The 18,036-nt window shown below is 26.4% G+C and overlaps 1 long non-coding RNA gene across 1 annotated transcript; it reads right to left on the bottom strand.

The window, feature by feature from the left end:
* Positions 1 to 4,805: 4,805 nt before the first annotated feature.
* LOC149987860 (uncharacterized) lies at positions 4,806 to 6,773 on the bottom strand. Its single transcript, XR_016506381.1, has 3 exons — positions 5,791 to 6,773; positions 5,464 to 5,585; positions 4,806 to 5,298 (listed from the first exon to the last, which is right to left on the bottom strand). It is a non-coding gene; the product is annotated as an uncharacterized LOC149987860 (long non-coding RNA).
* Between the last annotated feature and the right edge of the window lie 11,263 nt (positions 6,774 to 18,036).

Genomic DNA, 18,036 nt, shown 5'->3' with positions numbered 1-18,036 from the left:
GAATAATCTACAATAAGAGAATACTACAAAGAATACAAAATTTGGATATAATTTAATTATTTGGATATTATAAATTTATTTTTTTTATTTTTTATCAATAGATTTTGAAATTATATTTTTAATAAAATATACTTAAAATATGGTATAATATAAGTTCATCTAAAACTTAATTATTATAATACTTTGTTTTGTAATATACTTTTGTAAATATTGGTACTTCTTAGATATTAAAAGTCATAATCTTTTTGATTTTGTGAAAGAGTTTTAATGTTTTATTACATGATAAACTAAAGAAAAAAAACACCTTGTTGGTAGTATAAAAGTTTTTATGTAATAAGTTTCTTTTGAAAGACCAAATATAATGAATTGTCTAGCAACAAAATGCATTGTTGAATTTTTACTATAGAAGAATTGATTGTCATGCAACCATATTTTTGGCATAAAGCCTTCTTAGATAAAAATTTAAAAATAAATAAATATAAGATAAGTAAATTTTTGTGAGATGCTTTTTACAAAAAGTCAATAATGGTATATTGTTTTAAAATTTAAGAATAATTTCCTTCTTACCTTGTTTTATATTTATAAAAAGTTGCTCATTACTCAAATTATATTATGAAAGATAAAACTGAACTTAGTTTTGAGAATAACTCAACAATGACTTGAGAATTATATTAAATCATGCTTGACTATATTCTTGGGTTGTGATAAAATATTATATATATATATATATAAAGAATATTTAGTTTTGAGAATAACTCAAAACTGAACTTAGTTTTGAGAATAACTCAACAATGACTTGAGAATTATATTAAATCATGCTTGACTATATTCTTGGGTTGTGAAAAAATATTATCTATATATATATATATATATATACATATATATAATGAAATTCGTTGTGAAAGATGTTGAAGTCTTCTTTTCTTTATTTTATTTTATTTTATTTTTTTTCCTCTTAAAGTGGACTGTTTAGAATTCTATAACAATGATGGTAGAAGTTATTTAAAAATTATTAAAATTTTACCTATTTACAGAATTAGTATATGCTTGAATAAAACTTTGAAATTTTTAACTTGATCTTTGAGCTATTTATACATTAAATAAATAGTATCATGTGTGAATCAACAATAACAGTTAAAATTTATAACTCAATAACATTAAATTAAGTAAATTTAATCCAATGTACTCTTTAAAAAGTTGAATTAAGCATATAATAATATAAAATATTAATAGAAAATTTATAAAAAAAAGTAGTTTTAAAATAAAAACACATTAATAGAATCATAATTATGTTATTTTTAGAATAATACAATTATTATGTATAATTCATCAAATAAAAAACTATAACAATTGTTTTTAATATTCATGTGAAATAACAATGTCCTATCAAATCTATTGGAATTTTTTTTTTTTTTTTTAGAGTCTAAGAATAAGTAAATAAAGGATGTGTAAAACAAATTAACACATAAGATATAAGATTTTAGAGCCTATATTATAATCTTTATTTATTAAAGATAACACCCAACATGAATGTCATTTGGATTGCAATGTCTTGTAGAAATGGTCTTTATTGTTATTTCTTTTATTGGAGTATCTTATGATGTAATCTAATCTAAATTCAAAACCAATATTTTTCTTTTGACATATTTAAAAATAAAAATGCTGAAAATACTTATGAAATATTTAAAACACGTACTTTTATATGTTTTACTTGCTAATATATATAAAAAGTAATTTCTATAGCATTTAATTTGTAATATAATTACCAATACATTGAAAACATACTAATATAGATTTTCAATGGAAAGATTGCATTTTATTGATCCTAATGTAGGTGAGATATTCTATCTCAAGATTTTATTCATTTTTATTTGAGGACCTGAATCTTTTAAAAAATTGGAAAAAAAATAATAAAAAAAATTAAGAGTTTAATTCTTTATTTTAAACTTTATGTGTAGATTTGATATTATTAAAAGACAAAAAAATAAAAAAATAAAAAAAATAGATGCAATTTCTTGAAGAAGCAAAAAAAATAAAAGATTAAAAAAAATCACAAACATTATTAGCTATTATTTTGCTTTAATGCACACCATCATATCTTGCAAATTTATGTAATTAATTCTAGAAAAGTAACTGAGATGATTTATGCTACTAATTAATTTATAGACGTATGATAAAAATAAAAATAAAACCTCCAAAAGATGACATTTCATATATTTAAAATATATATATATATATATATATATATATTATTTCCTCATTTTTATTTTTATATAATTACTATTATATTAATTAGAGTTTTTTGACAAATTCTTCTTGTAGTTATGAAAGAGGGCAAAAGAATATTATAGGTGCTTCTATTCAATATTTTGGAAATACAATAAGGAATATGAATTTCAGTTTTATTTATTTATTTTCTCAAAAAAAGAAATACAAAAATACCTCAAAATGATTCTTTTAGAAACTATTTTAATTTTGATCATAAAAATAAATTTTTTCATATTATTATTATTTTTATTTGGTAAAACATTTCTTATGTATTGATGAAATTGTATGTGATAAAACATTAGAATTTGTTTATGCATAATTTATCTATGATAAAATATAATATCCTTGCTAATCACATGATTGTACATTCAAGTATAGAATCTTAAATCAAAGCATTTTATACAAGATTGAAGTTAAAGAGATGCACACAAATAATTATTTAATAAATTAGTCTATTTTTAAGCATAAAAAATGATGTTGATGGTATCAATAATTAAGTTTTTAAAACATTTCTTACAAATTTTTAATTTTTTAAATATATATATATATATATATATATTCAATTATTAAAAAAGATAAAGTAAATAATAGAAATTTGTATCTAAATATAATATTTTAAATTGTTGGAGTCAAATAGAATATTTCAATTAAAGTTGGAACTCAAAATTTGTTGCCTTATTATGTCGTTATGGTCTGCTCATTAATTGTTGCTTAGTTGTTATAAGACTTATAGATCATTTAGATTAAAAAAAGACCACTAAATAGATATTATAAGGACCAATTTAATTTTCTTTCAAGAATAATAATATTATTTTTATTATAAAAAAATATTTTAAATTGCAACAATGGAAATTTCTCAAATAACTTACATAAGCAATAACCATCAATAATTTCCAAAGATAATCATTATAGTTTGTTGGTACAAATCTTTAAACTTTAATTTTTATTGATAGGCAATTGTGTGTAGCTCTATCTTGATGTACTTCTTTAGATGTATTAGAGTTATTTATTTAAATAATATTAAAAATAAAACTATTACTACTAGTATAATATATTAGAGTTATTTATTTAAATAATATTAAAAATAAAACTATTACTACTAGTATAGTGTATCTTGAAATACTAATAAAGTGACTAAATCATAAATGCAATTCGGACTCATAAGTAGACTTAGAATGTTATTTTCTTACAACTTTTTATATATAAGTATAAGTTATAACAAAAAAATACAATGAAATACAATAACATGTTTTTTTTTTTTTTTTTTTTTTTTTGTTTTTTGATATTTTTGTGGATAAGAATTTTCATTAAAAGTTAAAGTATAAATAATCCAAACACTATTTGTATAAGATGTATGTAATCTATTAGGATACATTATGTGCACTATGGCAATTGTTTTGACTAATGTGTGGATATATACTAAGACCAAGTATTAATAATTATTAAAATGAAAAACAAAACTATTTGTTGTAATTTTTAAGGATTTGAAAATTAAGAATTAATTATTTAAAATTTTAAAATAGTTGTAGATTATAGTTTTTTTTAGAATTAAGACTAACAATGTATACAAAGTATAGAATATACCATCTTTCTACCTCCATCTTGGCAATGATGATTGTTTTATTTTTATCAACATATTTTTTTGTATTATTGCAATGCTACAACATTACAATGCATATATTCTCTTGATATTGCACTTTTTGCAGTACCTCTAATTTTTATCACATGAATTTTGGATGTAGTTCTCAAAGTCACTTTTTTCTTTGTCACTTTTGACTTGCAATAGTGTTCAACTTCTAGAGACACTAGGCACTTGAAATCAAACAGTTGAGTGTTGAGCACATTTTAACTATGCACAAATCATGAAAACCATCTAGAAATTAGGTTATTTCTTTGATTTACTCAATCCATATTCATGTGATTGTATTGATAATGCACAAGAGGATGATTGTATTGAAATAAATTACATGCTTATATATGTATGAAACAATAAAATATATAGAAGCGATATTGCTCTATAAAGAAATATTACAATATATGAGATGACTAGAGTAGTTTGTACTAGGATGCTGATGTAATCATATTACACCGCTTATTAAGCCAATTGAGAGAGTTTTAATCTCAAAAGATGGATTAATTGGATGAATTCTATCCACTAAGGACAAGACATTCTAATATTCTTTGTTGAATTTTCAATTAAATAACAATAATTGAGTTTTTTGATGGACCATTGTGAGGTAAATAAACCTCCATTAGTTGGAAGTTTATTCTAGTTTACAACAAGTGAATTACTATGTAGTTTTTTTAGAAGTTGTAGCTATTATTCAAATCTTAATCAATGACTCTTTACACCTCTTAAATCAACCTAGCAATCAAGCAAAACCTTTACTACTTACTCACACTTAAAATAATAAATCACTAAGAAAAATTCATATCTTAAGGCTTTTTTCCTTTTATTTATTTGTTTATTGTTTATTTTTTATTTAGTTAAGATTCATTCGTTAACAAAAAATCATCCAAGTATAAGTTCACATCCATACTTAAAATTCATCCTTTATTTAATTCTCATTCTGTAGGAACACATCTAATTTTAACATAATTAAATCCTAACCTAAGTTCATTCAAATCTAACCTAACATCATTCACTTCTCTCATCCAAGTGGAGATTCGTCCAATCCTAATTTCAATCTGTACCAAGTTTCTCACCACATACGAGGTCTTTGAAGAGGGGTAGGTGCTGAATCCTAGTTCACCGCACAGAAGAAAAAACCAAAATTGAATGCAACGCAGAGGGCCGATGTCCACAGTTCCCCACCCAGTACTTTGCTCCAACTGTTGCCGTTCTGATCTTCCCAATCTCCCAATACACTCCTCTCGCAGAAGTGTACCTGGAGTCAAAACCAGCTACCGCAGCTTCTTGTTCGAGCAGGCCGCAGCAACGTCTTCAATCGCACCAGTTTACCAACCAAGTAACAAGTTCCTTCCTTTAGATAAATCTTCCACGACTAAATCACAATCTCCTTCGCTGCCCTGAGTGCATTGACAGTTCCCAGAGGTTACGCAAGGTCCGCTTTCAGGGCACTACAAGTTAGTTGCAACCTTTATCCACTGAGCACCAAGCCTTCAAGTGCTACACTAGAGAACCACAGCTGCTGTAAAAACCAACAACCCAACCATGTGGTGAAATGACTTAACTTTGCCTGCAATCCTCTGATGTAGCTTTCAAAAGCCTCTCTACAAAACATCAATTCCGAACCCGGCAACAGCACTGGACACATATGCTGCGGAAAACCATGTACAAAAGGGCGAGGCCGCACCTATTGCCATTGTTCAGAAACAATTCTCAACGAATCAATTTCTTCAGTATTGGCAATGAGCAGAATTTCCAGATGAAACTAGAACAATGTTATCAGACACTCACGCAAAGAGGAGGAGTCAATTGTGTGGTGCTCGGAAATCATGAAGCATAAATATAAACATTCTCTTCAAGTAGTACTTGATAGAGAAAGTGAACGAAACCACCTCCAAAGTTGTCGAATAGAGAACTCCGGCATACTTTATGAGAAAGTACATTGGTGCTACATCTGCCACACGCTAAAATTCCAGCTCCACCCCAAAAATGCGCCACACATTCTCGTCTTGAAAAGAAAGAGCAACGGAAGGAGAACAACAGACTCAATCTACGACCGCTTTGCTTGCATCCGCGGCAACAATGCAACAATAAGACGGCGAATCTCTCTTTAGATGAACATTCTTAATCCTTCCTAGCTTCCGTTCTATCTTCCGATCAGCAGTGGAGCAATGTCACGTAATGTCCACTAAAATTGCAATCCTGAGCTCGGCATTTTTACCACCAGCAACACTAAGAAACTTGCGCAAACAGTCCTACTTGGGATCTCCACACAGAGGAGGGAAGGTCTGGGCCGGAGTCCACTCAGCGCCTCAAAGAAGGGGATTCCGGTGTAGTACGTCCCGTCCCTCGCAAGCTGGAGTTGAAATTGAACGCCGCGGCCACGAGTCTACCGAAATCTAGACAGGAGAGTAGCAGCCATCGACAATAAGAGAATCACTCCCAACGCCAAGGCACCTTCCACCAGGCTCTTCAACTTCACGTTGTTAACAAAGCACGAGCAACTAGCAACAAGGAGCCACGCTCCACAGCATGATTGATGCTGCAGAATCGAATAGTAGCCCCGGCTAGCGTCTCCTTTCTTGAATCGCACCGCAGTAAGAAAATTCAATACAAGTTGCCGCTGCCGATGCACAGTGCAGAATTGCGAAAAAAACAGGACCTATGAGGCAATGTAACTGATAACGCACACCCCAACAGCAAGGGAGGCCTTGTAACACCGCTGCAACAACCGCCAAAGAGCATCCAGTGCCGTAGAAGAACATCAGCTCCAACTACGTCGACCTGTGGAGGGCACCGCCCACTCTTGAATGCCAACACCTCCTTGCCAAACAACACCAAATAGGAGCTCCACGCTGATCACTGGAACACAAGATGCTGCATTGTAGCACTTCAATGGAACAATGAGAAACACCGTGGCAATACGTGCAAGTGAGGGAGACACATTGAAATTCTCGGAGCTTTCTCACTGGATCACAAAACGAAAAAGAGAAAAGTGAGAGAGACGATAATGCGGCCGGCCGGGGTCCAAAACTACCCCGGATCCCAACAGCCTCCTCCAAGAGATCCGGCCGGCATCCATCTGGCCAACAATGTTTCTTTCTAGTTTTTCTTTCTATGTTTTTATTTAGTTATTTTTCTCTTTCCTCTCTCTCTTCTTTTCTATTTTTCTTTTCTGTTCCCCACTCTTTCTTTTTTGCTTTTCTTTTTTCTCCCTCCTCTTTCTTTCTGCTTTTCTTTTCTCTTCCTACTCTCAACATTTGTCTTTTCTATTCTATTATTTTCCTTACGTTTTATTTGTTTAAAACTACTACATTGTTTATTTTATTTTATTTTATTTTATTCTTTTTGGATTATATTGAATCAAGGATTCCATCTTAGCTCTCTATCTTAATTATAAAAATCAAAGACTACAAAATCTAATTCTACAACTATCATTTTAATCTCTATTTGTTTCAAAATTCCTACACTATTTCCCATCTATTGTGTTTTTAAGCATAATGATTATATTTGTTTTACATTAAATACACAAGTGAGTTAATTTGATGATTCACAATCATTTTGTTGGAGAGAAGGCGGATTAGTAGTAGAACATGCACTTCAATTGAAAGGAGATCACATTAGTTGTGAAAGAGGGAATATCATTCATAATGGATTAGAATTCTTCAATAATAAGTAATGTATTTATTTTATATAACTTATTGTCTATTTGTATTCTCTTACAAATTAATAATCTACTAAGTACTTGTTTGTAGATTGAGGCTATTTTGCTTTTGCTTTGGTACTTTGCACTATTATTGAAGTGATTATACAAGTGGTGCTTGGAGTTTCTAGAGTGATGAATTATTTGGAGATCTTTTGATAAGCTTTGCCTTTCTTTTGTCTTGATTGAATAATATTTTGTATTATATTTTTATCTTTTATACTTATTATGGATATTCCATAGATAGCTTGATATTTTATTTTTAAATTTTATTAAATTACTAAATATGTATTGTACAAAATAAGAAAGATAAGATATGTTATTATCTTACAACGTCCAAGTCATGAACAATGTATATTTGGCATTGATTATTGAAGTGGGAGTAAATTTGAATTAACAAGCTATATGCTTATTTTTTTTATTTTTTTGATTTAGAATATTAATAATATTTTAAGATTGGAAAATCCAAGAATTTATGTCGTAAGACAAGGAGTGATCTTTGGAATATATAATAACTAAGAAGATTGTGAAAAAATAGTAAGGATTTTAGGAGTATGATATAAGAAATTTAAATCCTATTAAAAGGCTATTTATTTTTTAGGAGATGACAAAATTATGCATTAATACTATGAAGAATAAAAAATAGATTAAAAAAATCTATTACCAAATTATAAATAGTACTATGTAAGAGAGGTTTGTTTCTATATTATTGTCTATAAAAGTAGTTGTAGAAGATATTTTTGGCAAAAAAATAATAGAGTTTTATTCTATGTTGTTTGAATTTTGTTTAAGAAAGAGCTTTTGTAAAGATATATGTAAATTGAAAACTTGTAGATATGTAATTTACACTATTTTTTTCAAATTTCACTATGTCTTTTATGAAATGATATTACATTTCTATATAGTTGGTTCTTGCATGAGATACAAGATTTTTTATAAGTTTGATGGCATATTAATTATCACAATGTAGGAATAAATAATAATAGGCTTGCATATCTAATCAAATGTTTTTGTTGATATTTCTAAAAGATAGTGAAGAAAATAAGTTATTTATTATTTCAATGTCGATAAATAATCTCTTAAGCCATATAGCTTCAAATGTCCTAATTAAGAGACTCATATAATTTAATTTTGTAGAGAATTTTGTGACTATTGATTGCCATTTGCTCTGCCAAGTGATAGCTACTCTAATTAGTATGAAACAATATCTACTAGTAGGCTTTCTATTTTTTTAGACAGAGAGTCCAATCTAAATCTGTATAGCTGTATATGTTATAAGAGTTATTGTATTGATAGAATAGATCAAAATTGATTGTTCTTTTGATATATCTTAAAATATGTTTAACTACTTCTAAATGAGGTTGTTGTAATTTTGACATGAAACTTGAAATTGTGTTGACTTCAAATGCAAGGTTGGATCTAGTAGTTATAAAAAAGATAAGCTTATCAATATTTTGGAAGTACTTATGAGGATCTACTTATAGAGATTTTATATCTTTAAATAATATTAGGTCCAAAGATAAAGGTACATGTTCTTGTTTTAATTCATTTATATCTAATTCTTTTATGATATCAAAAAAACATCAATATTATAATAGAAAGATATACAATGATAGGGATTTAAATTCTATCTTTAAATATTTAGATTTTTTTCTAAGTCTATTATGTCAAATTCAACATATAATTTTTTCTTTAGCTAAGATATAATGCCCAAATTTCCTTTAGTTAAAAATAGGTCATTTATATAGACAGCTAATATAATTCTATTGTTTGCTTTGCCAAAGTAATATAAGTTGTAATTGCTTGTACTATGAATTATACTCAGTAAATATAAGATTTTTTTTGTGAAATTATATCACATGCATAGGCTTTATTTTAAACCATATGAGACACATTTTGCTTACATATTAGATTCTCTTTGTTAGATTGTGAATACCTTAGAAATTATTCTATATAGACTTTGTGTCTGAGATGACCATAAAAAAAAGTTGTTTTGATATTTAAGTGGTGAATATGATGTTTTTTGTATATTGATGTAGTTGATTAAATTTTAATATTTGACTATTTTATCACAAGTGTAAAGACTTTGTCAAAATCCACTCTATATTTTTATTTATAGCCTTATACAATAAGTCTAGCTTTTTGGCATAGATGATCTTTATTTACTCTTAGTTTAAGCTTAAATACCTACCATGTATTGATGATATATTTTCTTGGAGATAAAGATACAAGGTTCCAAACTTTATTCTTTGCTATAGAATATAGTTTAAGTAATATTGATGTATACTGGTTGAGATTTTATAAGGCTTATTTGATAGAAATATTATCCTCCTCTATATGTTTTATTGTAGTAAAGCATATGTTAAAATATTTTGTCATTATACATAAGATGTAGTTTTTTAGTCTAACAATTTGTCTTTAAAATTTGGAAGATGGTCTTAAAAGTAATTGTAGTATTGAGTTTTCTTACTCATGATTGTCAGCTTATTAAATTGAAGATTCTTGTATAGATATTGAAAAGTCAAGCTTAAGTAAATTTCCTATAGATGGAATAAAGAAAGATTTATTTAGTGGTTGAGATAAAAAGGTAGATTTGAGAAGTAAAGATGGTGCAGTATTTAGGTAAATTTGAGAGTCAAAAAATTTGTAGAATATTGTTTGAATATGGATCAACTATTCTATGAAGTCTAATTTTATTTTTATCTAAATGAACATTTTTGGAGATCAATTTTTATTACTATTATTGTCAAAATATTTATAGGCCTTTGATTTGTTATTATATCCTATTAATATATTATACTAAGCTTTTATTTGTAATTTATATTTATATTTCAAATATATGTATGTTGAACAACTAAAAATACAAAGATAAGAAATATCAAGTTTTTTTTCTATGAATAGTTCTAGATGAATAATACAATAGAGAATTTGATGTAGAATTTGATTAAATACGTAGTTTGTAGTTTGAGAATCGTCTTCTTAAAGATAAGTTGGTAGTTTTGCTTCAAATATTAGGATCCTTATTATTTCAAATAAATAAGAATTTTTATTTGAAACAATGTGTTGTGTTTGTAAGTTATCTTTAAATTCCATTGTTTAGACAATAAATCTTGAAGTCTTTAGAAAATTATTTTATTCCAAAGTTTTATTGAATCCATTTGAGATGTAGTAGCTATATTGGCTAAAGTATTGTTAGGTGGTATAGATATATGAGCATGGAAAAAAATATCAAGTTTGTATAGTTTATTTCTTTTTTTTCTCCATACTTATAAAAATAATATTTTGTGGATTTTTTTTTAAGAAGATCTAGCAACTTTGAGGTCCAAATAGGATACAATATCTAAAGTTGGTCAATTTTTCAACCAAAAGAAGATTTTAAATTATGCCATGAACATAATAAACTTGATTCAAAACTTTAAGACCTTGATAAAGGCATAATTCTTTTAAGAAAAGAAGATGATTTTGAATTGAATAGCAAAAATGATGAAGACAAATTTGATGAAGATATAGAGAACATAATATAAATCAAACAAGATTTGGATTATTTGATACATATTAGAAGATGTATAAGTTTAGAAAAGATAGATGTTATATGGTAATACAACTATATAATAAAAAAATAAAAATATGGATGTTATTATAGAAGAACCTAGTAGAAAGGTGAAGTAAAAAAAATAAAAGATAAATGATAGAAATATAATAAAAAGTTTAGACTTGATGCTGCCTTTTATAGAAGGGACTTCTATTTATTTTGTAGGAATATAAAAGCCTAAAATCAAAATAAATAAGATAAATAAATAATATAGATAAATTTAAAAGAAAATTAAAAATAGTTTTAAGCAAAAATTACCTTATATTATTAAAAAATTATATCTAAAGTGGACCACTTGTCAACTTATGTCAAAATCAAACCTTTAGGTATAAAACTACACACCTACAACAATTCCAAGGTTCTTTTGTCAATCCGAGATTATAATTTGAGAGAAAAATTAAGAAGAGATTTTTTAGTATTGTTTTTATGTCATTTAGATGAATATTAGGATTTTGAAGAATTTTCAAAATTAATAATATATTCAATGAGTTTTGATTTTGAAAAATAAAAATAAGTTTATAAATTTTAAGATTTTATGAATTTTGTAGTATATTTATAATTAAAAATTAAAAAGTTTTTTTATTGAAAATATGTGTAAAAATTTTGAAGTCAATGAAGTTGTTAGATTTAAGTATATGAGGATTTTTTTGGATTATGGTATTAAATAATTGAGATTAAGATTAGTGAGGGATTTTATAATATGGTAATATTTTCCAATTTGATTGAAACAAAAATTGTTGAGAGAAATTTGACTTGAACATCTATACAAAATCAAAATTATAAAGAAATTGAATGGTTTAGCAAAGAGAATTCTTTGATGAAAGATGAACTTTCAAGTTGAAAAAGGAGGGCAGTCAATAATAAAGAAGTTTTGGAAGCTTTTCTTATAATTATTTTGTTTAATCTTCTTCAATTTTTTTATACTTATTTCTTACTAAAATATTATAAGGTGTGCAAACTTTGACTTAATATTAATAATTTAATTATTAATTATTGAATTTTTAATCTACTATAGGATTATTAAGAGTTGTTTAAGATTCAAGTATTGATTAAAGATTGATTAGGATTGATTTAGAATCTAAGATTTAATTAAGGTTTTAATTAGAATTTTATCTAAGATTTGATTTAAAATTTAGTTAGAATTGATTTAGGATTTTATTAGGATTTATTGAAGGCCACATTAGAATTTGATTAATATTTAATTAAGATATCTATTTTTGATATTTATTTAATATTTTTATATTATATGTATTTTTTATTAAGATTAATTTATTATTTCTTTATATTTTTATATAAGTTTTTGAGACTTTTTTTTGGATTTAATTAAAAATTGATTAGTATTGTTATAATTTAATTAGAATTTATTTATGATTCTATTAGAGTTATTATGGTCATCTTATTTCAAGTTCTATTTTTCTTTCCAGAGCCAAGTGTCCAATGCATTTTCAAGTAAACCTCATATAAAACAATAATGGGTGCAATTCAAATGCATATCTCTTTCTTACTTGTCTCTTCTTCTATTGGCGTACTATTCTAAACCACTTTAGCTTTGGCTTATATATAATGTCTTAGCTTCTAAAAATTCCTTTATTTTGCACAAAAGCTCAAATTATAACAAAATCCTTCAAAATATTTTCTTCTTGCAAAGGATATTTTTACCGTGAACTTTGGAAACTCATATCTCTTGATCCAATTGTTCAGTTTTTTTCAAATTTTTATGTAACATAGATTTTATCCTTAAGCTTTATGACAAAAAATATGAACTTTAAATATATTATCAATCTTCTGACATCTTAGAAATCCTAGAAGGTGCTCTAAGTCCTAATCTACAAGCACTTGAATACTATTTTCTTCACATTTCAAAACCCAAAAATTCAAATGCTACAAAATTTAAACATAAAGTTTATCAACATGATTATGCACAATTTAGAAAATTTTGAGCCAAAATCTTGCCAAATTGCTCAAGATATAGCTCAAATCACAACCACTAGTAAATTGGGTCACTTAATATCCTTAGATTTGAAGTGCTGATTTCAACTTCCAATATCTCCTTCATTCTAATTTGTTATATAGGATCAATAATTGGATATAACATGTTATATCCAAAAGAGTGACACTATGTACAAAATCAACACCTTTACTTTGAGTGCCCATATTTCTTTCATATAAACTCCAAATCACACAAAATTTACACCAGAACCATAGCCAAAAACCTAAATTTATTGATCTTAGCCTCCAAAGCTTGAATGACCTCTAAAAGAATAACCTTAATCCCTAATAAGGCCTTGTACAGCCTCCTTGAAGTCCATTGGGCATATTTTTTAGTCAATAGGAATAGAGATTTTCATCATCTATCTCCATTCATTCATATGGATGCCCTAACTTTTCTTTTTGCTACCAAAATCCCTCTCTAATCTTTTTTCTTTTAAGTTCTATATAATATAAGTCCTAAACATCAATTAAAATAAATAAAATAAGACTTCAAGGATCACCAATGTCTAACTAAGGTGACTCTAAATGTATAAAAGTTACTACCAATAAAACCAACTTCAAAAGTCATTATCAAAAGAAAATAAAGTTATGTAAATTCTAAAAGAAACTCTTTTAAACAACCTTTTTTTAAGGTAGTAATCTATCCACATCCTATAATCAACAAAACCTAGTAATATGGCTCTTATTATATTTTCTAGTATATTATGTATTAAATATATAAACACATTATTATCACATGGTAGTTGAACTACAACACGACAATATTTAGAAAGGGCATCAAATAAATCTTATTATTTTTCTGGCCAATAAATGATATTGAACTCGAATCTTGACAAAGACATGCTCTAATGAACCTAATAACAATTCAAAATACATATTGACATGAAAAAATTTTAGATTCTTCTGATTTGTATATGTGGTGTTGTATTACATGAAATCTTATTTGAGAATGTGCTGAGCACATAGTTGTAGAAGATAAAAGGAATTTGTAATAATAAGAATAAACAATCTAATAAAATCATATATAAATTATTATAAAAGCTTAAAAAATTTAAATAAGTATCAATTAAATTCAATTATTATTTATTTATTTATTTATTTGAATTAAATTATATATATAAAAAAAACACAAGAAAATCCTAAAGAATCCTAAAGAAATTTTAAAAAATCCAAACCAAATGCTAAACCAAACCTACATCCTAACCAAAACCTACATCTTGACCAAATCATAACTTTAATCAAACCCTAATCTAGTTTTTAAATTTCAAATAAATTTCTAACAACCTTATGATAGATTTTGAAATTCAATAACTAATGTTTGAATCCTTGATTTCAACTCAAATTTTGCACATTCTTTACTAATTAAATTTAGAATAAGTACAAAATAAATTAAAATGATCAAAATTATCAAATAGACAATAATCCCAAAAATGCTCTCAAGTGTTGGCTGGCCTCCTTCTCCAACTTTGATGCCTATTTTCTAGAGCCAATTATTCCTGATTGAATTGTTACTTTGCTTCTAAACTTTACACACTTTTTACAAAATTAAGCTAACTACCTCTATGAAATTTTTTGCTTCAATCAAATTAGCGGATTGAGAAATATCTAAGAAAACCTCACTTGTCATCAAAACTTTGAATTCTAAGACCATAATCCACAAAAACCTTCATGCTTTTCAATCTAATTATTTGATTAAATTCACATTCATAGTACACATCAAGCACAATTATACACACAAATTTTAAAAATTTCTCTTATAGATCTATTATAAAACTCTTGAAATTGCCTAAAATGTCAATCCTATTTTATTTTCTAAAAACTAGAATCATTGAAAACAAAATCGACTTTGCAAAGCTTTTACAAAGTCATTATCTACCTAAAACCTTCAAAATTAATGCTTATAGAAATCTTATAAAGTTTGCTCTCTAATTATATTCTTTGATCAACCAAAGAACCTCAAAATCATCATCGAGGCTTGATTTTGTGCCTTGGGATTTGATATCGACCCTGGTTGGTAACTAGTCTTCTTTGGGTATCAATTTTTGTTCCATTTGAAGTCAATTCTATTTAAATCAACTCCTAACTCCTTTCTACATATGCCTATATCTTTTATTTTTCTAATATATATTATTTTTCCTTTTTTATGGCCCTACAAAGTAAGTAGAAGTCACTTTTTTAAAGAAACAATAATACTATTAAAAGTTTTACTACCTTCCTATCTTTTATCTATATTTTTTTATTTTATCTTTTAATTTCGCTCTTCTATAATATGATCAATATTATTATCTTTCACCATATAATCATGTTACAACACTACATCCATCTCCTTTAAACTTCTGCATCCTTTGGTATTCATCAATTAATCCAACATTGTTTGATTCATACTATGTTTTCTATGTCTTCATCCTAGTCATCTTCATCATTATTGCTATTCAAGTCAAGTTCATCTTCTTGTCTTAGAAGATTTATATCATCAATAAGGTCTTCTATATTTATTTTTTTTTATCTTTGTTTGAATATCTTCACTCGCTTCCTTACAATTGGTATTTTTAACCTTGTTCCATCTAACTCTTGAAATGAATAAGTTGTATTATCATGAACAATTATTACTAGAAATGATTCAAAACATTATTTAAAATTCTTTTTTAAATACTATACTGGTTGTCTAAGCTACTATCATAGACCAAAATCCTCTTCAATTGTCTTAGATCTTACTTGATTTTGTTTAGCAAATTGAATCTTATTTTTTAATTTATTATTTTTTTATTAATTTTTTTTAAATGCCAATAAAATTTGAATCAAAGGCACATATATCTTGTAAGAGTACCTCCCTTTTTATATCTCTATAGTCTTGCTTTATAGTGATAGTTCTTTATTTTTTATTTTTTTTTAATGCTAATGTTTCTATTTATTCTACATATGCATGTATATTGGAAATATCTTCCTTTACTCATGACCAAATCAATGGAAAGGTACAAAAATTGAAATGAAAAGACAGAATTGAAATTTCTCTCACTTAACTATATACATCTTACTTGTATCTTTTTTTTTAATTCTTTGATTCCAAATCCTATTTGAGATGTTCATGTAATTTTAAATCCATTGAATTTGTCTTTATATTTTTAGATTTTTAGATTTCCAATCCTTGAATTTCATACTTGATGATGAACCTTATCTTTGTCAAAATCCAATTGTGTCTCCATTACATGTGCATTATCAATGTAATCTTGACTTTGGTCCAAAAGAGAAGTCTTCACAATTAACTTAATCATAGCCAATGACTTTGCACCTTTATCTTTTATTTCATAATCTTTATTTGCCACATAATCATATATAACATCCCTCATATCTTCTTGAATGTATTGAACCAAGGTCGAAATCAGACCCTGAGGCACAAAATTGAGCTCCAATGACGATTCTAAGATTCTTTTAGAAATCAAAGTATAAGATTTGGGAGTTGACTTGATAGATTTTCTTTGAGTGTTGATTTGATATAATTTGAGTATATATTGACTTTACAAGAGCTTTGTAAAGTTAGAATTTGTTTTGAATGACTCTGGATTTGTGAAATAAAGTGAAATACCAAAATCTTCCATCATCTTCTAATATTCCTAACTCATATAATTTTGTTTTAATTTTTTTTAATTTTTTTTTTTAATGTGAATAAAACTTGAATCAAAGGCATCTATATCTTATAAGAATACCTCCCTTTTTATACCTCCATAGTCTTGCTTTACAATGATACTTCTCAATTTTATTTATTTATTTATGTTTTAATACCAATGTTGATATGATATAAGATTGGTGCAAAAATAAATGCCAACTTTAAAGCTTCAAATGATGCTTCAGCTTCTTTGCTCTAATTAAGTTTGTCTTTGCATGTAAGATATGTAAGAAGAGCTGCAACTTAAGTAAAATACTTGATAAAGATTTGATAGTAATTGGCAAAGTCCAAAAAGTATTATATATCTTTTACTATTCTTGAAATCTTTCAATCTATAATAATTTGAACATTCTTTGGATCTATCATAAGTCTCTCATTGGAAATAATATATCCTAAGAAGTCAAGTTGAATAGTGTGGAATATACATTTTTTTAATTTAGTATACAATCTTGTATTTCTAAGTTTTTATAACTTATGAAAAATATGAACTTCATACTCTTTTCTTTTATTAGAATTGATTAAAATGTAGTCCAAGTAATAAACAATAAAATCATCTAGAGATTCACAAAAAACTTCACTCATAAGATATTGAAAAATAGTTGGTACATTTGTGAATCTAAAAGGCATGACATTATATTCAAAGTATCCATACTTTGTTCAAAATGTAGTATTTTATTCAAATCTTTCTTTAATATAGACCAAGTTTTATTCTTTTTATAGATCTATTTTTATATATATCTTAGCTTGATTTAGTTGATTAAGAAGTCTAGATATCAAAGGTAAAGAGTATCTATTCTTCATGGTAATCTTATTGAATCTTTAATAATCTATACACATTTGTAATGATCTATATTTTTTCTTCACAAATAAGATAAGAGCTCTAACAAGAAATTTTGAATGATGTATGAAATTATTAGTCAAGTTCTTGTCAATGTACCTCTTGATTTTAGCGAACTCATTTTGTAATAAACTGTAGATTGGACCAAATAGTGGCTGACTTCTTACTTTAAGGTTGATCAAGCAATCATAAAGATGATGCTCTACAAGAATATTTATATTTTTCTTCTCAAAAAAATCTTGAAAATCTTGTTATTGACTTGAAATGCTACTTAAAGTCTTTACATCATTAAAAATGGGTGTAGCATAAATAACAAAGTATGATCATTCTTTTACAATATGCAAGAAAG

The sequence above is a fragment of the Physcomitrium patens genome, chromosome 14, assembly GCF_059467195.1.
Source record: "Physcomitrium patens ecotype Gransden chromosome 14, ASM5946719v1, whole genome shotgun sequence".
NCBI classification, from domain to species: domain Eukaryota; kingdom Viridiplantae; phylum Streptophyta; class Bryopsida; order Funariales; family Funariaceae; genus Physcomitrium; species Physcomitrium patens.
This window is presented reverse-complemented; position numbering and strand designations above follow the sequence as displayed.